General features: G+C 46.5%; 1 long non-coding RNA gene across 2 annotated transcripts; it reads right to left on the bottom strand.

The window, feature by feature from the left end:
* Positions 1 to 276: 276 nt before the first annotated feature.
* Positions 277 to 19839, bottom strand: LOC123617943 (uncharacterized). Of its 2 annotated transcripts, none has more exons than XR_006726271.2 (3): positions 19596 to 19839; positions 14021 to 14171; positions 277 to 4507 (listed from the first exon to the last, which is right to left on the bottom strand). It is a non-coding gene; the product is annotated as an uncharacterized LOC123617943 (long non-coding RNA). The 2 variants fall into 2 exon arrangements; XR_006726270.2 differs by lacking the exon at positions 277 to 4507 and adding an exon at positions 12081 to 12533.
* Between the last annotated feature and the right edge of the window lie 1143 nt (positions 19840 to 20982).

Genomic DNA, 20982 nt, shown 5'->3' with positions numbered 1-20982 from the left:
GTAAAGCATGGTACCCAGGGGTGTGCAGAAACTGCAATTCTCACACATTGTCATGGGAATATAAAATAGTGAAACCACAATTTAGCATGTCCTTAAAAATTAAACAAATCTACCACATGGCCAAAAAGTTCCTCTCCTGGGTATCTACCAAAGAGAAGGGAAAACGTATGTCCGTAAAGGCTAGAGGCTTGAAATTTTAATAACAGCCTTCATTTAAAAAAAAAAAAAAAAAAAAGGAAACAATCCAAATATCCACCAGCTGGTGAAGGGGTTTGTCATACCCACACAGTGGGATTCAGCTACAGCATGGATGGACTTCAGAAGCACTGTGCCACTTGAAGCACGTATATGATTGAATCGCATGGTGCCGTTGAGGGAAATGTTCAGAAAAGGCAGATCCGTAGAGATGGAGAGCAGGCCGGCTGACTGGCCAGAGCTGAACGCGGGGCTGACTGCAGGGAATCGAGGCGCACCTTAGGGGGATGGAGTGTTTCACAGCTGCATTGCAGTGGCTGTGGGGACCAAGTTCTTTCAGTTCTCTACTGAAAACAGGCAGGTTTATGTTACGCAGATTACATCTAAGTAAAAGAACTTTTAAAAAGAAAACACCTTTCCTTGGAGTAGCTGGAGTGCCTGGTGCCAACACGAGCCTGCCAGTTCAGGGGGCTGACCCACGTGACCCTCAGGGTGACGTGCCATCATGAGTCGTACGACTGCCTTGCTCAGGGTGCCCAAGCTGTGGTAGTACCTGTTTTTGTATGTTTTATCAGGCTAACACTCTGAAATCACTGAATTGTTACAAATGTGCAAATTTATGTTAGTTATCAAAATGTCTTTTTTTCTCTGTCTCCTGGTCAACCGTGTTTTATTTCTCTTTTTCCATCTAGACTTTATTCCTCAGAACAGTGCAGAGAGCCCAGAAATAGACCCATGTGTGAATAGTCAACTGGTCTTTATAGAAGCTCAAAGGCAGTACAGTCGAACAAAGATGATCTTGTCAACACGCGTTGCTGGAACAACTGAACATCCACATGCAAAAAAATGAATCTAGACGCAGATGTTACAGCCTTCACAAATGTCAACTCAGAATGGACCATAGACCTGAATGTGAAGCATGAAGCTATGCAGCTCCTGGAAGGTCACCTAGGAGAGGTCTCAGCGAGCTTGGGCTCAGCAGTGCCCTTTTAGACACTACACCAAAGGCATGGCCCACGGAAGAAGGAGCTGGCAGGCCGGAAGTCGCTAAAATGACACATTTCTGCGCAAGACCCCGTTGAGAGAACAGAAAGGCAGGCCACAGCCTGGAGAAAGCGTTTCCAAAGCGCTCTTTAAATTATTTTACTGCTTTTGAAGTTAAGAGCTAAATTAGGATAGCTCAGGTTCCAGAAAGTCACAGGAGATACTCTTCACTGTGTACAGCCTTCTGTTAAGTGGGGGAATGTTCGTTGCCAAGAGATCAATATTGGTTAATATAGGAAACAACTAGTCAACTTCTGTTGGATTAAGCCAAAAACGGGCAAGTAGAAAACTGATGAATCAGATTTTCTGTTTGTCCTCAATTATCAGGATTTAATGATTTTTTTAATGTTGACTTCCATCCTCCTTAGGAGCATGAGGAAGGAGGTGAAACTGTGTCTGATTTTCACTGGTGTGCTTCTGTTCTCCAGCCGTGAGCTCCACGCTGTGGACCCCGCCCTTTCATGTGCTAACGGTCTGATCAAGGACGTCATTTATCCTGATGTATATTCTTGAGAAAGCTGGTAGTTGGTGATTTGTATTTCACTTTCTTTGTTTTGCACCTCCTTATGATAGTATTTACAAAGTAAAATGCTGGGAATAATATGGAAGTGATAGGTAGTCATAATGAAGAAGACTCTTAGCACTGTTGATTCCCTGAGATACGGGGCTCCAATGTCATTAACTGGATTTGGTCCCAGCCTGAAACTGTAAAAGTCCTGGATGACAGAGTAGCTCTGTAAATTGGCACTGCAACAAAAGTCATGCAGGGAAATGCAATTCAGGTGTTATTGTTAACCCTGATTCGTGAACGGGTTGAGTAACACTTGGTGCTAACAGAAAACCGTGCCCCAACACTCTCCAGCGGTAAAAGGCATGTTTCCTGGTGGATAATTATGATTTATATGTCGTGTGATGCTCAGGTTTGTTAGATCTTGGGCTGTTACCTGGTGTTACGATCCCATTTTTGACTCAGAATGTTCTTTTAATAACCATTCCGCAGAGGTAAATTTTCCATTATTTTTATTTCTTCCTGCTTAATGCTGCCTTTAGGCTTCTGATTGCAGTTTGCTCTAACTCAGGGTCATGCAGATGTGGTGTGCAGACTGATTCCTGAGGACCGTGCTGCCAAGGGCAGAGGGCCAGGCTGCCCCTGTGGAGCAAAGCAGAGCACAGCCTCCGAGGAGCCGTCCTCATGGGGACACCACTGCTTGTGCCAGTGTTCTTGAGGCAGGGGTCTTAGTGACTGAAGGGAGAGTGCTGGGTCCCTCTTAGCTCTCATGGCCCCTGGAAAAAGATGTGTCCCGACATGGCCCGCAGGACCTCTGCATGAGGGGCAGCCCTGGGTGCACTGTTGGGGCTGAGGGATGTCGGTTTGTCTTCAGGGCCCGAGATACGTTCTTGGAAAGTTGAGAGCAGCGTGGTGGTGTTCAGCTGGCTTTCTCAATTAGATGGCAACTCTGATTTTAAAGCCCCTCGGTGTGGAACACAAGGACTTGCGGATGAAAGTTTGTTTTCACAAGCTGCGAGGGCTAGACTGAACGTGTATGCAAGTGTGTTTGATAGTGTGTTACTTGCAGTAAGCAGTTGTTTGACCAGAGTGTCAGTATTTTGAAACGTAGATGTATTTGTTGTAATATTATTTGCTCTCTTAAATAAGTGATCTTTAAAGGCCTAAATTAATTTCCCAAGGACAAATCTTAGAGAAAAGTTGACAGATTTTTGAGAGTTATAATTATTGGAGTAGGATCTTACTGATTTTTATGTATTGACTGTACAAATAATTTTTATGCCTTTCCATGGGGCTCCATTGGAATGTGCAGTTTTGTATATTACGTGCCTAACCAAACTTTCACATCAGCAGGATTTCTCAGGAAATGTGGAAGTCTGGGGCGTGATAGTCCCTTCTCCTGCTTACTGAGCAGTCAGTGCGTCCTCAGAGCTCTTTGAAGTGCATCTGAACTCCATTTAGACCCAGTTCTTACTCTCTTCTAGAGTTTCACTTCGTTCTTTAAATACAGGCGTCCCTGTTTTCAGATTATCAAATTTTATTACTCAGAAGGATTAAGTAAAATCCAAAAAAATCCCCACATCCCCACTGACAGAGTTTCCACCTGATTATCCAGCATCCTTCCTAGAATAACACTTACGTTTTATCCCCACACACTGGTGGTTGGTCGTCTGATGTTTTGATATATTAAACTCCAGTAGAAGAATCTAAAGCAAATGTATGATTGAGGTTTTCCAGGACAGAAGTATGTGTGAGTGTGTGTGTGATATTCTGTGGAAGCAAGTGTCATGAGAACTGGCAGGCGGGGGGAGGGATGCCTGTGTCCTGTGCCTGCCCCACCCCTGTTAGCCTCCTTGTGTGTTTGCTCCTGTGCACTCCCTGCTTCACAGCTGTGGTCGTAGTTTGTGTGTGATTCCACATCCTGCCTTATCCTTTTAATATTAGAAATGGGAAGCTTTTAAACATGCTTCTTGGATTTAAGTTTTGTGGAACCCGTCTTTAGAATCCAAGTTAGAACATGTCTGCCAGTAAATCCCTTTCATTCACTGAAAGGACTGCATTGTTCATAGTGCTCCAGACGGGGAGTGTAGCACCCCTGGAAAGCCAGTGTTTCCATTTGTGAACCAGAAAGGTCCTTGTGAGGTGGGGTTGGCGGGAGAGGTTTGTCGGGGTCATACCTGTTGAGGTGAAAAGGAGCAGAGGATTGGACAGGGTGCGACCAGGAGCCAGCCCCACGCAGAGCTTCTGAGCGAGGGAGTGAGGGCCACGTGTTGGGTGGGTGGGGGCCTGCTGGCCAGGCCTCAAGCCCCCACCTCACATCACAGGCTCATTCCTTCCTGAAGGGACATTTGTATGAAGGGAAAACATGGTATTTATTCTAATGTATCCAAAGAGCATGTCAGTTACTTGTACATACAGATGTAGTCTAAGAACCTGCTTTTTGAAGTTCTTGCTTGTGATCTTCACTTGCTCAGCTGGGATCCCCAGGGTGGTGGCAGGAACGTGGGCAGAACCTTAGAAAGCCTTCAGCTTGCAGGTGTCTGTTTGCTCTAAGCCCATTACTTGCTCCTCCCTTGAAGAAGCACTCTCCTTTAAGAGGAGACAGCGGTGTAAATGGGCTTCTGTTGCTCTGCCGTACCCATGGCATGTGAGTGTGCTGAGATGCCTCAACAGACTCGGTGAGCCCGTGCAGTGGATGCTCAGCAGCACAGAGTTGTTGAAGTGACGTGGCAATATCTTCTTTGACTTACTCTGACGTCCCTTCAGAAGAGAGCAGAATAATGAGCATTCCCGGTGTGTACAGCCTACACAACTTCAAATAATGACTCAAAGGGAAGACCAGTGCGGCATGACAGCACCAGCTCTAACGGTGGACTGCCCGCTGTGGGTGGCTTTTACACCTCTGAATCTTTGTTTTCAACAGATGCCTTAAGATTCCTCAGTGATACAATGAAAGCCAATTGTATTTTAAATGGGCAAAGGACTTGATCAGAGATCCCTCCAGAGAAAACATACAGGTGGCCAATAAGCACATGTCAGGGTGCTCAGCATCATGGGTCATTCATGGGAGTGCAAGTCAGACCCACAGTGAGGAGCCATGTCACCCCAGCTGGGACGGCGATACTCAGGAAACAGAAACTGGCAGGTTGGGGAGAATGTGGAGAGACTGGGATCTTTGTACATTGCTGGCAGGAATGTAAAATGGTGCAGTTCCTCAAAAAATTAAATGTGGAATTACCATATGATCTTTTGGGCATATACCCCAAAGAATTAAAAACAGAGACTTAAACAGATATTTGTACACTCACATTCATGGCATTATTCACAACAGCCAAAAGGTGGAAGCCACCCACGTGTCCATTGAGGAATGAATGGATAAACAAAATGTGGCGTCTGCACACAGTGCGGCGTCATTCAGCCTTGGAGAGGAAGGACATTCTGACACAGGCTACAATGTGGAAGAATCTTGAAGGCAATGCTAAGTGAAATGATCCAGTCAGAAGAGGACAGAGATTGTACTTCCCCTAAATATCTGGAATAGGCAAATTCAGAAACAAAGTAGATGGGAGGTCACCAGAGATGGGTGTGGTGATGGTTAGGGATAAGTTTGTAAACACTTTTTAAAAGAGATACCTTAGCAGAAAAGCATGATTATTAAGAAATTAAAAAAAAAAACAAAAACAGAAAGACCAATTGGTTATTCAAATTACTGTTTCTCTTTCTCTTTCTGAACTTGCCCCTTATAAATTCCAGGTTTATCTGCTTTAAAAAAATGTTCTTACACTGTGAACATCTGTCAACTTTCCTTAGATTATTTTTTTAGCAGCTTATGTAACTTGAACTGAAATGAGCATTTTTGTTCTCTCCTAAAACTGCCCATTTAGTGTCTTTATAACACTGTTTTTGGCTTTAATAGATTTCAGTAAATTGTAAAGATGTACAGAAGATTTAAAAATATATACATATATTTTTAATGACAGTGCTGGGGATTGAACCCAGGACCTCGGGCACCCCAAGTAAGCACTCTACCCCTGAGCTCTACCCTCCTCCCAGAAGATTTTTGTTGACATTTTTGCTGGCTTGTTTACCTCCACAACATTTTTAAATGATGCATGCTTTGACTTGGCTGCAATAAACTTTGTGTTGTAAAGACAGAAACTGAAAGCCTTTCCTGGAGGTAGTTTTCTTTCTGCCTTGTTAGTTGCTTCGTTTTGAGTTTTGTTTTTGGACTTTGGTTTGAACAGTCCAACAGCAGTAGCAATTAAAGCAGATTAATTTGTGGTCCATACTTAAGCTTGTGCATCTCAAGATGTAGCTTAGTTGGCTACAAGTTGAAACCAGCAGAGTGGTCTGGGAGTGCTTCAGCCCTCCCAGGTCCCAGGGTGGTGGTCCCGGTGTAGGGGATGCAGGAAGGTGGTGTGGGGGGACAGGATGGTGTGGAGGCTGGGAGGGAGAGCGTCCTGACCGTGGCAGGACCCTGGTTTCGGCAAGGTTTGCTGGCCGGTGCTCCTTTGGAAAGACTCCTCCCACACTTTAATGGAAGATGTTGCTCGCAGGGCTCCCTGTTCCTGTAGATGTTGCTTTGGTGACAGTGCTGTGCGTTCATGTTGGTCTGGTGGGGAAGGCTGACAGCCAAGGTGCAATCTGGGAAGATGCAGCACATGTCCCAGGTTCTTCTTCACATGGACAAAATCCAGCTGGTACTCTGAATCCATGAGGAGGTCTTTCTGTGATCTCATCACGAAACTACTCTTCAACAGCAATCTTATAAGCAGAGATAGAAACTGGGACAATTTCAGGCTGCTGTCTGGGAACAAACTCAGATCAGCTGCAAGCTGCTGAGGTCTTTAACAGGAAGGTGTGTGCGTCAATCCCTGCTTAGGAAACAGCATGTGAAAAGCCCAGGTAAGGCAAAGACTGGTTGTCTGCCTTGGGCCAACAGGCTCATAGGAGGGGTTCAGGAGGTACTGCTGAGACAGTAAGTGAAAATTTCAAGGCTCGTACAGAGGGCTGTAACATGTCCATTTATACACAACACTCTTGGTGACTTTTTGTTTCTGCTAGAACTGCAATGGGACTGTAAATAGAACTCTTCACCAGGGGAAGGAGACCGGAGACATGTACAAGGAAAAGAGGAAATAAAAGGCGACTATAGCAGAGAGTAAAATACCTCATCCTGCCACCGGGCACACCCTCCAGGGACTCCACACTTCTGCAAGGGGTACCCAGCTCTCCACGCCTCGGGACACCTTCATCCCCGTGACTCCTCTCTTCCCCACCCAACACTTTGTCCTCAAGGTTAGAGGAGCCACCAGGCTTTGTGCTCAGCCTGCCCAGGCCCCTCCCCACCACCAGGGCCATCACAACTCCCGAAGTTCAGGTTCTCTTCAGGCTGAGCAGGGCTCTGACTGACTCACGTCTGCATCCTGTGGACCACAGAACAAAGCCCTGGCTCCTTCGCCTGGTCCTCAGCCTCCCTCCATCACACCCACCTTCTCCTCCAGCCCCCTTCCACCTGTGCCCCCACGTTTCAGGCAGACACAGTCACTATTCCCAGGTCTTGGCCCTATCCCATCACTATTCACTCCTCCAAATGCCTTTCCCCTCCAGATGTGAAAACTTTGTTTAAGCTCAAGGGGGAGAAAGCAGAGAAATAAGCCATTTTTATTAGAACTTCAAGTAATTACTTCCAACACGCTTCAGAAAGGGTCCCCCAAACTAACATAATACTTGTAAATCAACTATACTTCAATAAAAAAAGAAAGGTTCCCCAAAGAAAATTCCTAACAAGATGTTTCTGGCACCTACACAATCCATCAATTTCAGATTATTAAGTAACACAGTCATTTCATTAACGCTGTGGTAAACCAGACACTAGAAATCACAATAATCCTCCTATGTTAACCTAAGAATAAGATCCACAGGGGCTGGTCTATCACTCTGACACAATGGTGTGCTACAAGTCAGGAGACCTGCAGTGTAGAAAACATGGATACTCAGAACGTTAAATATTCTAGAAAAAGTAAGAATATCTCAATTCAGACAGTAAGAGAAATACACTGAAAAACCTTGGTTTTCAACATATTTTTAAAAAGAAATCATAAAGGATATGTAAAAGATACCTTGAATAAAAATGTACATAACAGTTAAAACCAAAAGATCTTGGTCCAAATTCTGGTATTATTCTTACTGATTGTGGAGCTGGACAAATCACTCAGCCTCTGAGCCTCAGGTCCCGCATCTCTGGGGTGTGGGTGTGGACATCCCAGCCACCGGGCTTTGTTCATCAGGCAACGTAAGTTTGCAGGCAATGGGAGTACATGTAGGATTGAGGCTTCAAATTTTTGCATTTTTCTCATACACTTCCCACAAAAACCTGTATGAGCCGGTCCCAAGCAGACACCACTCCCACTGTCCAGGTGGATGCTCAGCGATCCCATGCCCAGTTCTGCCTGCTCCAGGAACAGCTCAGCTGTTCCCAGTTAACTACTGGTGTATGGGGAGGGACACCTGATTGGTTCAAGGCCACTAAAAGGAATAAGAAACTCATGCATCAAGCCAGGAGCTGTGACTGACAAAATTAAAACGACTTCTTAGACACCTGAGAGCAGCAAATTGTGTACCAAGATCATGACCATGGCTGACCTAGGGCAGCTTTGGCTGATGGAAGTGCATTTCCCATAGCAACTCAGTCTGGAAAGAATTCATGCAGTCACAGGGCACCCTGATTTAAATACTTGTATTTCTCTTCTTCTGGCATTTAACCCTGCACCTCACAGCCCACCCATCATGAACAGATGGCACGGCATGACTCCTGACTTGAGGAAGTCCCCTGGGACCAGCTCTGTGTCCCTACCACCCCAGTCAGGATGGGCATCACACTTTTGTGCCCAGGGAAGGGAGGCTGCACTCTGGGAGATCAAAACTCCAGGGCAGGATACAAACACAAACCAAACCGTGCCCCTGGCACCAGAGAAGCAGTGTTTAATATGCAGAACCAGAGGCAACAAACCACAGCAGTGCCGGCAAGCTTCATTTTCTGAGGAATATAGAACACAATGGCCTTGGACTCAGGTTTATGTCCTTAAATATAAAACAGTTCATCTTGTATGAGACCAAAAGTGCAAATTTCACAAGCTATACTCTACCAACTCCCCAATAACCCTCAAACAGGAGAGTCTGCACCTGGGTTGCAGATACAGCTCTCTCCATGCGGGTCATTCCCAGGAACAGAACTACATCAGAACAGTATTTCTTCATTTACAGCAATAAATACCAGGGTTTTCAAGCTGAACTCCCAAATTAGTAATAAAATAAATCTCAACTGACTGGAATATGCTTAGGTCCAAAATTACATTATCCTTTAACTTTTCAGATATGGAAAAATGATCAGCACTTACATGTTACCACTGCATTTTACCAAAATCAGAAATCAAAACAAAACTGATCACATTGTACAACACATTGTACAACACAGGGAATATACAGCCAATATTTTGTAATAACTGTAAATGGAAAGTAATCTTCAAAAATTGTACAATTTTTTTTTAAATTAAAAAAAAAAAAAGTTGTGATCACAGATAGAAGATGCCTGAGGCAGTAAAAGGTCTGTTTGCCTGAATGCGCAAGGCAGACCTGAGCACTACGCAGCCCCTCTGCATTTGTCCTTGGCTGGACCAGCTCTAGGAAAGATACCCCGCTCTCTCAGAGTGAACATGGCACCTGGATGGACACACTGGCGTCTGCACACATGGGGCCTGTGGGAGGATGTGGGTGGGCAGGTAACTCAGGAGAGCTGCCAGATGGCCTCCCACAATAGGCACTGGCATAGGTGGCCTACACTCCAGCTGCTGGTCTGTATGTGCAGACCATTCCCAGTTCATCCTTCAGTTAATGTCTGGGAGTTGTCACTTGCTGTGGAAAGGACACTGGGGCTCTGACTGCAGGTCAGGGTAGGGCAGAGATATCGACTATTCCACAGGTCCATACATCTACAGCTGTGCATTTCAGAAGTAGGATGCCATAAGACCAGGACAGGAGGGCCTGTCCTAACCTCAGGGGTCAGGGAAGGAATCCCTATGGAAGTGACACTTTCACTGAGCTTTAGCCAATCCATGGGTACAGGCGGAGGGGCAAGCACATGCAGAATGCCTTGTGTGCAGACAGCGTGAACATCGGATAAAGGCTGGAGGAGCCGAAGAGAGGCCAGGCTGCTGCGTGTGAGGCCCCTCTGATGCAGACAAGTCTACGCTCCCGGAGAGGCCATCTGCCATCTCCAGCCAGAGCAAATGGGGACAACAGACTCGCCCTAACCAGAAGAGGCTCCTTCTCTGAGGAGGCTGTTACCCTGGATCCCACAGCCAATTCCCAGAGAGTAGGAAGGAAACAAAGACTGCCCTCTGGTCACCATAGCCAAATTCACCAAGATTTTCACAATGACTCCATCACTGTAAATCCTTTTAATTGAGCAGAAGCCGCCTGCTGCTGGGGGAGAGCCGAGCTGGACTTGGAGAAGACTGGATCTACATAACTCCGCCCCATTCAGCAGCGTCTGATGCCAGCCACGTGGAAAGCAATGCCTAGCCAACATACACAACATCAGAAAAAGGGACTATACTTGGTCAAGGAAAGTTTTGCTATTTATGGTAAGGCTGAAATTTTACTACCTCACCTCACCACAGCCTTGTCATGAAAGCACTGAAGACTCAATTACAGAGGCTAAAATCATTCATTAAGATAACCCTTAAGATACTGCTACTGAGTGGGTTTTATCTTCTACTTTTACAAGTGTTGTCAGGTTAAGAGATCAGTACAAGAATTTATAGCCAAAACACTGCAAGAGAACCAGCACCAAAGAATGCAGTTCTCCCGAAGAGTATTTTCTCTTTGCAGAGGACTTTCAATGTATTCTTTCTGACCCCCTCCTTCACTGAATACATCACCTTCATTGTTCTGTCCAGCTCTGGCACTCTTCCTCATCCAGACTTAGGTGAGCACTCGACGCTGCGCTCCCTAAGACAGCGTATCTTTGACTGGGTTCCCCAGCCACCCACCCCTGCACAGAGAGGAAGGCCAGGAAACAGCCGGCTTCCCCACAGCCTTCCTGAGGATGGGTAATGCTTGGCATCTCCAACTCAGGGCTGAGCTTTTGCCGAAGGCTGTACCAGGCGTCCTAATTCATAATCGTGTGTCCCAAAGAAATCCCAAAAGTTCCTTTGAAATATTTTTAAAATACTGTTTTAGAGAAATCATAGTATTTCCTCTAAATAAAAATATGAAAAAAGAAGTTCATCAAAACACAAACCCCCTTTAGAAAAATTTATGGCAGAATAAGGTGACTGAAAAGGAATCAAGAAGTTTCTCAGGAAGATCCTACACCAAAAGAATCATTTCTAAGACCGAGCTAATCCAGAAAGATCTCTCTCTGATTTAGAGCCATGGGCCCTCCTTACTGCTTCCCAGGGGCAGTTTTACGTAACGAGTGACTGTTCACCCAGGCAACTCCTCAGAAATAAAGATCAGTAATAAGAACTGCAGAACCGCCTGGGCATGTGGTCTCCGCATCCCCAAATCACAGTTGAACCGGCCTTCTCCTTCCCATGGGGATGGAGCGGCCCTCGAGGCCCACAGAGCATAAGCAGCCCTCTTGGCCTCACACTTCAACAGGTGCGTGAGGCTCACAGAATGGTGACGGGGACCCAGAGCTAAGGCCCAGCCCCACTGCCTGCCTGTCCGCCCTCCGTCCTACCCACAAGGACACGCATCACATCTGTCAGCAAGCTGGCCCAGGGAGGGGAACAGAGCCACGGCTGAGAGACCAGGCCCAGGGCCCTAGTCTAAGATCCTGGGGGCTGACAGTAACACCAGAGCTTACCCACCACCTGTGCATGATTCTCAAGCAGTGTCTCTTATGTGAGGCAAAATCCTGAAGCTTCTACATGCTTATTTCATTACTGTACTAGAAGTTGCATTGAACGCATCTTTTTGGGCATCTTATATTCAAAATACTGCTCCCAAATAATTCTGACCTCTTAGTAGGATCATGACCTCAAAGAATACTCTTTGATTAACTGGTTCAATGTTTGTATTTCAAAAGGCCACAACTGCCCTTTGGAGAATGCCCCTAGGAACATGACGAAGGTGCAGACCTTTCTCTCTGAAGCATATCACAGAGGCCAGGAGTCATTAGAGTTCATCCTTCACCTAGGTCTCTGGCTATGAGACAAAGGTTAGTGGAAGACCAGCAGTTTTTAAGAAAAACTGTATAATTTGTTATGTATTCCTTTTTGTTAAGTGTTTTGTAAGTGGTGCTCCAACAGTGAAAAGAGGGTAGTAAAAACGGAGTATTATATTTTAATAGAAAACACTCAGAAATGGGCCCTGAGTCAGTGGGACAATCATGATCCAGGGTCTGTGACAAGCTCTGTGACCAAGGAGCACTGTGGCCTCAGTAAGTCACATGAGCTCAAATGGAGAACAGGGGCTCAGAAATAGGATCTTCTGGGTGCCACCAAGGCTAAGCCCTACAACGCTATTTAGAATTGTGTTAGCTGGACAGTCCATTTCAAACGTGTGCCTGTCTTGGGGTCTCTCTCTCATCTCAGTTAAGTGCATTCACTGAAGCGAAAGTAAAACAGTGGCCAGTTTCCTGCAGTGCTGGCCACCCGCTCTCTGACCGCGGCGTCCTGGATGTCACACACCCCGATGTTGCCTGCCTGCAGCATTCTTCTCGGGGCTCCTTCACTGTGCTGCCATCTACACTGGACCACGGCAGCTCCATTCGCTGCTGTAACAAGTTGAAAAAAAACTAATTAATTCAAACTTTAGTCTTTTTTAAATTTGTTACAGTGCCAAGCAGAGCCGCCGACCCCATGCAGAACAGCACACAGAACACCAAAGGGACCATGCCACACAGGGCCACCGTCAGCACCCAGCCGACGTGGATCAACTGCGTCCTCAGCCCTGCAGTGGCTCCAGGCCCATCTTCCGGAAGCACACAGAGCTGCTTCTGTTTCACCTTTGTTTGCTAAGGCCCAGAAATTAAAATCCAGCAACATGAGCGCCTACTGTCTCCCTGCCAGCCTTCCTCTGAGACCAGGGGGGCCACCTGCAGATGGGAATGCACGACGATGGGCTGTGCAGACGGCCGTCCCCACAGCAGTCCTGCTCGAGGTCGAGAAGGGAGGCGGGAGAACATCTCTGAACGTCTGCCTGCATGTGCTCTGAAGCCTCCCACACAGGGTCAGCCGGCCAACACACTGACTTTTCGTTCACTCAGACAGCGTGGCTTCTTCCTCTTGTAAACCAGAGAGCAGGAAACTCAGGCCGTCAGCAGGCAGCCCGCACAACGGGCCCATCTCCATGTTAACTTTCTCAAGTACAAAGGAGAGAAAGAAATCACACGAAGTCAAACAAAGCTACACAACAGCAGAAACTCAATATCCAAGTTCAGTGCCCTGGAACGTGAGCACCTGCGAGGACGCGCCATCTGTGCTGGTACAGCACTGGAGGGGCACAGCCTGGAGGGCACGGCCTGCACTGTGCAGGCGTGTGCAGACCTAAACCTCACCCAGCAGAGCCTCGCAATGGGGCTTTAACTGTGCCCCAAAGTGATCACTGCAGAGTCCCTTTCTGCCACTGTCCTCCCTCCTCCTGGAAGGCCTGTGTTAGCTCTGAGCCTTTCTTAACCCAGAAAATTCTCAAGGTCGCCCTCAGACTGCACTAAGCTTCCCCCAGAACACAGGTGTGACAGCTGCAGCCCGTATCCTCTTCCTTCCCCTAAAATGTACAGAACCCAGTTGAGTGCAGAGAGTCTACAAACCTGCACATGTGAAAACACTGGAATTTAACAGAATGTGTACTTGGGTAGAAATCATAACGTGGACAATCACATTTCAAAACACAACCAACCTTTACGATTTCATAATCCCAGGCAGGATGTTACACTGTTTTCTAGAACTGCCCCCACCAATGACATCAACAAAAACCTTGGACTGATTAAGCCATTATCAATCATTTTAGCTCACTAAGCCAAAAGTCATGTTTAAATCATAAATGCTCATATTTTTTATGATTATAGCATTTCAAAGTAATCAAACATATTACTGCCCCCTACAGATGTAACATCTATTAAATTTATTAGGCACATTTATAGAAAACCTCTATGTTTCTTCTCCATTCACAGAACACCCTGCAATCACAGGAGGGAGCTGGATGTGGCTCGTGCCACCTCAACATCATGATCTGCATGCAGACCAGGGACCGCGGAAGTACCTGTGCTCAGCTGTTCTCTTGCGTGTGGCAGTTAACTTTCAAAGCTGACGCTTCATGCTGCTCATCAAGGTTTACGTACTTGGAGGCTGGGGCAGATAGGCACCAATCAACTTCGATCTCTTCTTTTCATATACTTTTTGTGTGATGTCACCTGTAAGAGAAGGAAAGGAAAGGAAAGTTCAGAATGGTTCCAAGGGTAGAGCTGATCACTCAACTAAGAAGAAACAGTCACATCTATGTGTCTTCTGTTTCCTTATGATTATAATTTAAGAAGACTTCACCTTGACTTTTCCTCTGCCCACAAACACATACTCATTTAAGTTACATAAAATCCTCTGCTAGGCACACACTCGTCCCAGCCCTTCCTCTCAGGGTTTCAGCTCTGATGGGGTCCAAAATTAGATTCTTGCAATCTCACTCACATCTGCAGGGCAGGAAACCTCCCCAATCCACACAGCTCTCATTAACTTAACCAACAACAGATTTTTGTAGGCATCTACCCGAGTAAGAGCGGGCCCAAACCGCCACTGATTAGCATTTTCCCTAGTAGGTGTGTCAGTCCCAAGGACTATATACTGTTATGGTATTTTTGAAAGTAAATGACTAACATTGAATGAAACAATAGATAAAACAAAAGCAAGAGAACATAGGGCCTATGGAATCCAAATATGAGAAAGGTATTTATCATTAAAACAGGAATTAATTTGCTAAAGCTAGAGATTCAAATGCCATAGCTAGGCTGACATTTTTTCCTGAATGCCAAGTTCCCAGGACAAACCACCTCTACAATGTGCAACAGCCTTTCCCAATTACAAACTTGAACACATCCCAAATGCTGATTTGCGTCCTTGAATTTTTCATAGTCTGTTAATTTTCCCCCTAATATTCTGATCAAATCATCATTCTTTAAAGTGCTAAAAACTCAAGCTTTAATAAAAACATAGCAAACAAGTGGAAAGTTTTATGAGTCTTACACAAGTTGGTAAATCTTTTCCTAGTGACAATACTCCTAGTGACAATGTCTGATCAAACCACAGGGCACCCGACTTGACCAGCTCATGGCTCACTGTACAGTCTCAACAGTCTTAAAAGGCATGAAGAGTGCATGCCCCTGCAGCCATAGACAACACGGACACATGAAAACGCCTCTGCCATCAACTGTTGAGCGTTTTGGGCACTAAACAGGCTGACCACTCTTTCAAGATAATAAACCATGGAGAAAACTAGTTTTTGTGTTAATTGTATTGCTGCTCAGCAATTTAGAAATTCAAAACCAGTTTGCTTCCTGCAGCTGAGGACGCCCAGACCAAAATGAAAGCAAGCAACAGGGAAAGGAATGCGTGCATGAGGGTGCGCTGGTGGGAATGTGATCCATAAGCACAGGGTAGGGACCCACTGTTTATCGGGTATTTCCCTCCAGTGCCTGCCCCTTTCCCACTGGCCCTATGGCTGCTCTGCACAACCTTGCACCGAGTCCCAGCCCTGGTGAACCAGCCCTTCCAGCTGTGCTTCACCAGAAGCTCAGCTCAGCTTCTAAGGAGACCATGATGGCACTGCATCCCATGAGCAAATCAAAAATACCTCTGCACGTGGAACAATTCTCACTGAAAAATGACTGGAAACTGGCAGAAAGAGTCCTGCCTGACTGAGGTTGGTGTGAAGACCCACAGAGAATCCGGCAGAAAAGGAAGAGAAGTGGGGAGGTTGGGGCCTGTACCCCGAGGAGGAGACTCAGGAAAAAATGGGAGAGCCTGGGCAGAGCTCCTTCCTGGGGAGTGAGTGAATCGAGCCACAGCCTGGGCACCCTGGTCCTGGGGTCAGACACAGTGAAGGGATGAACCCTCCTGAGGGGTGCGCCTGCTCCCAGCCACTCTGGCTCACACCCAGCCAGAGCCAAGCTGCTTCAGCCCATCATCTTCACAGTGGGAGGGCCCGCACATCAGTGGCCCTGCACAGACAACTCTGGGAGGGGATCCTGGTGTCAGGAGGGGGAAGAACATACACTTAAAGGGAACAGAGCAGGCTTGACCCAGCCCTCAGGGCTTCTGATCCTGCAACTTGGGACCCGACCCTGTGATGGCCACTGAGCAGTAGGGGGCCCAGCTCCCACCTGGCTCAGCCCCTCCTCCTACCAAGATGACCACTGCCAGCACACCCTGGGGGAAGACATGACCTGGGCTCACAATAAATAATAAAACAAAAATTAACAACTTACCAGATAAAGAATTCAAAGCATTAATAGTAAAAATAAAATACTAACTGAACTTGGGAAAAAAATAGATGAACACAGTGAGAATTTTAACAAGGAACTAGAAAATTAAAGGAAAAAAAAAAAGACAAAAACCACTCAGAACTGAAGAATATGATAACTGAAATGAAAAACACACTAGAAGGAATGCAAAGCAGACCAGATGATACAGAAGAACACATCAGCAATCTGCAAGACAGAACAATGGAAATCATGCAGTAAGAAGAGTAAAAAGAAAAAATTTTAAAATGAGAACAGTGTAGGAGATCCCTGGACAACATCAGCTGTACTAACACTCACACTCCAGGGGCCCCAGAAGAAGAGAGAAGGGGTTAAATATGCATTTGATGAAATTATGGCTGAAAACTTGCCGCTGTCAAGAAAGAAAGATATCCAGGTACAGGAAGCACAGAGGGTCCTAAACAGGATGAACCCCGAGACACCCACCCCAAGACACACCATAATTAAAATGTCAAAAGTTACAGACAGAGAATTGTAAAGGCAGCAAGAGAAAAACAGTCAGTTCCAGGGAACCCTCACAAGGCCGTCAGCTGGTTTTCCTGCAGGAACTTTGCGGCCAGAAGCAAGCGGCTCGATATATTCAAAGTGCTGAGAGGGAAAAACCTGCAGCCTAGGATATGCTGCCCAGCCAAGTCATCACCCAGAACTGAAGGACAAAGAACTTCGCAGACAAGCAGAAACTAAAAGACTTCATCAGCACCCAGCCTACCCTAGAAGAAATGTTGAAGGGTCTTCTCTAAGTGGAAAAGAAATGCCTACAACAAGAAGAAAGAATCTATAGGAAACACAGAGTAAAGGCTGAGAATCACCTGCTTAAATAAGCTGGTACGAAAATTAAAAGACTAAAATTCAGTCAAGTTTTAAAAATTCCTCAGATGAGCATTAAACTAAGGTCGGGGTGGGGGGGGCAGTTCCCTTGAAGCTAACCTCAAAGGATACTCACTCCTCACTCTCACTTAGAATTTGGTCTTACTTTGGAATGCTCCAGTTAAGACCTGGACTTAAAGGGAAACAGGCACTTTCCCCCTGAAACCATGGCTCCTCTTAAAGGGATAGTGTCACCGTGAGCCTCGTGGGGTGTCTGCTCCAGTTCCTGACCCCGGGACTCAGGAGGGGCTGGTGTGGGCGGATCCAGCACCCCACACGGGCGACACAGGTGCTCAGTGCAGCTCCACTGCCAACTCTGCCACTGAGCAGTCACCCCGGAGAACCTCCGGATGCCACTTGGAAATCCAGGCTTGCCATCCTCTCTCGAAACCCAGAAGAGGGGAGATGCTACTGAGTAACTTCTGTGCCTCCCAAACTCCAACTGAATCGGGGGCTGGCAAACTGCACATCCAGCCTGTGGGCTATTTCTGCAAATACAGTTTTACCAGCAGACACACAGCCGTGTACCTCGTAAGCACCACACACACTGTACGCCCTGCAAATCCAGAAGCATTTACTCCCAGGCCCCATCCTACGTGTCCTAAATCATCTCTTTTAATTCTTATAAAAACTGCTACTTTGGTAGGAAACTGAGGCACAAACAGTAATTACGTTTCTCACCCAGGGCCCCGAAGGAAACAATCTCTGTCCAAGTCCCAGTCTGTTACCGTGGAAGCCACACCTGGAGTCTACACTCCAGCCTCCATCACACAGTCAGCTTCTCACCACCTGGGTGTCCTTCTCAGCATGCTCTCCCCAGGGACACCCTTGCAGCCCACTGCCTGCTTTCAGCCCCCCAGACCCTGTCCCATCTTACTAACCTCCCTGCCCTGAGCTTAGGCCACACGGAATTCTGCACAAGTCTTGGTGGTGGTTTCCTTGTGAGGCCTCAGACAGCTGCTTCCAGTTTATTTCTGTAACATGTATGAGTGGCTTATCTTCAAAGACAGGTGTGACACCTTCGTGAGTCAGTGTACTTCAGAACCAAGTGACCCCTCTGTTTTACAGACCAGGACTGTGTGCTGAGGGAGTTAGTCACAAAGGAGTAAAGGACCATACGGAGGGACTTCAAGGAAGTCACTGGGCAGGAGCTGCTTTCCTAACCAGCGCCCCCACCTGGTGGTCATTTAACTGTTCAGGGGCCACGTGGAGAAAGGGCAGAGGGGAAGCCAATGTTGGTTCCATCACTAAAGTGCTTGTGTGTTACCCAGAGCATCCCGGTTCCTTAGGGGCTGGAGCATTGGGGCTACCGTGGTGCCCTTGCTGCTTCTCCTTCTCCGGTCACTCCAACACTGGGGCTACCTTAGCGTCTTGTCGACAGAGGCCCAGCAGATTACAGCAAACTCATCGTGAAGTGGTACAAGTAGGGGTCTTATGTTCTGAAGCAACCAGTGAGGACTTGGGGAAAACACAGCAGTGAAGACAGACAGATTAGACACATGTAGAAAGAAGACGTAAACTGAAAGGACAATGACTGATAGACGGAAGGAAGAGGGATGGAAGACGGAAGCTGCCTGGCTGGCTTCAGACACAACTCTATCCACCCAGGGCGCCTCCTTGGTTTCTGTCTGAGGTTGGCTGCCATGCTATCGCCATGGAAACACAGTGTTTCTCCTTTGTTTCATGTCCGTTCAGGCTAAAGGATCGGCCAGCTGCGCCTCCCCCTGTTCCTCACTCTGGGTCTGGAAAGAGCAGTCTTCAGGGTGAAACTTTGTAAACCAAGGAGAGGAACCCTCCTCCACATCTCACATTTCTAAGAAAGGTTTTACTAAAACCCATCCATCTGCAAAGACTGCTCCATGGTTTACAGCAGGTTAATCAGTATTCTTTCAACCTGGAAGCCAGAAGAACATGCCAAGGAGACATGTGGATCGCTTCCCCCATGCTGCATCCACACAATTCCGCTCCTTGAAAAGCAGCAGATGTTGCTGATGTTGAAGGACAACGACCACAGGACTCCCTGTTCAAGAATTCCCCACACAAAAGTCCGAAGAGCATACCTTCCATGCTTCAATACTCAAGATATTCACTTAGCTCTCTTTTAATTTTAGGAATAAGAATGTATGACAGAAAAGTAAAATGCAAGATGGTTTGTAACCTCAATGAGAGGAAAATATAAGTGGTCTTTTGAAACATTTTCTCCTTTATCAAGATGTTATTCATATCATTATCCTCGGACAAAGAAGTTCCTTAAGACTTAGAATTTCAACGGTAGAAATTAAAGTTCTCATGTGTTCTATAACAAAGAAAGAAATTTACAGACAAGTCATAAATTTAGGCTGAAAATGCAAGTCAAGTGAAACCCCCAGACACCGATGAATCTCACTGAGATGGAGACCTCCACCAACCCCCTCCCCCAAGGAAGAATTCTTCTCTTACTTATACTGTAGTCCAGAGCTTCCAGGCAAACCCCGAGTCTTAGAAAAGTGAAGGAAAAACAGGCCCGGGAAATGTAAAAGGGGAGGAGACAATGCAGCTCCTCTGTTTTTCCTTCCTGGCCTCATTCTGGCAAACTAGGACCCCACAGGAAACTGCACAGAGCCCTGTGGGTGTCTGGTCAGAATGGGAAATCCGCAGAGCTGGAGTGCCCAGGAGTGGGGTATGTGCCCCAGAGCCACCTCCACAGCTGGCTCAGCACAGAGCAAACAGACAGCCTAGCGTGGATGGTTTCCATTCTTGGTGTCAGGAGTTTATTATTCAATGCTGGAATGAATGCTTTATATAACAAAGCAATCATTTCCATGTTTGGAATTTCATGGCTGTCAGGAACCTTCAGAACACTTCTCTCCTATGCCAATGGCTTTATAAGGCTCAGGGAGCACCCCTGATGGCCCTCTCAGCTGCTGGAGGTGCGTTAGTCATCTCTGGGACAAGTTTTCTTTTCTGCAGAGAAAAGAAAGAACCCACCTGTCCAGGGGAGAAGCAGCAGGCAGACCAGGGATCTCTCCCTGACTGAACACTGGGTGGGAGCCCACACGTCAGCTAACTTCTTGGGTTTCATCTTTCTCGGAGATAAAATATTGATAGTAACACCTACTACCTTCCGCCATACTTGAAAAGATCAAACACATGGATCAAAGCATGAAGCAGGAAAGAAAATGCAGTTTAAAAACCCAGTACTCATGTGGTATCCATTACATGTTTAAACCTGTGCATGGCTCCAGCTCCAGAGTGCCTCCCGCCTGGGCCAGCAAATAGGAGAGAGGAGGAAACTCCAAACAGCCACCTCTCAGGTGTCCACCTGAGTCTCTTATCCTCAGGGCCCCCGACCCCAGTGCCATCAGCTCTGGATCTCAGTCCCCTCCATCCGCCACTCTCTGTGTGGCCAGGCTGAACTCTCGCTAAGAGGGCAACCAAGCCGAGTGACTCACTCCCCAGAGCCTGTCGAGGGCGGCTCACCGCTTTCAAGGTGGGGCACAAAGCCAGCAGCAGGACCTAGTCTTTCCAGAGCCTGGGCCCACATCTCAATGGCATCACCCCACTTCACAATTACTGTGTTTTCCTTCGTCACTGTCTGTACTGCCGTATTTATGGTGCTTTCATTTTTCTTGGTTTATGCCGCATTTTCAATGTAAAAATTAGATATTTGAATTTCATAAGGATATTTTAAATAAGAGAATCAGGATAAATATAGACCTTTCTCTAGGATTATAAAATCACCAACATTTACTCAACTACTCAATATGATGGGAAAAAATTCCAAAGAACTACATATTAACGTGAGTGGGATTTTTATGTTTATATGAATGACCATAAAGTTCCTTAA

The sequence above is a fragment of the Camelus bactrianus genome, chromosome 35, assembly GCF_048773025.1.
Source record: "Camelus bactrianus isolate YW-2024 breed Bactrian camel chromosome 35, ASM4877302v1, whole genome shotgun sequence".
Taxonomy (NCBI): domain Eukaryota; kingdom Metazoa; phylum Chordata; class Mammalia; order Artiodactyla; family Camelidae; genus Camelus; species Camelus bactrianus.
Note: the sequence above shows the minus strand (reverse complement) of the source record. Positions and strands in the feature narration are given on the sequence as shown.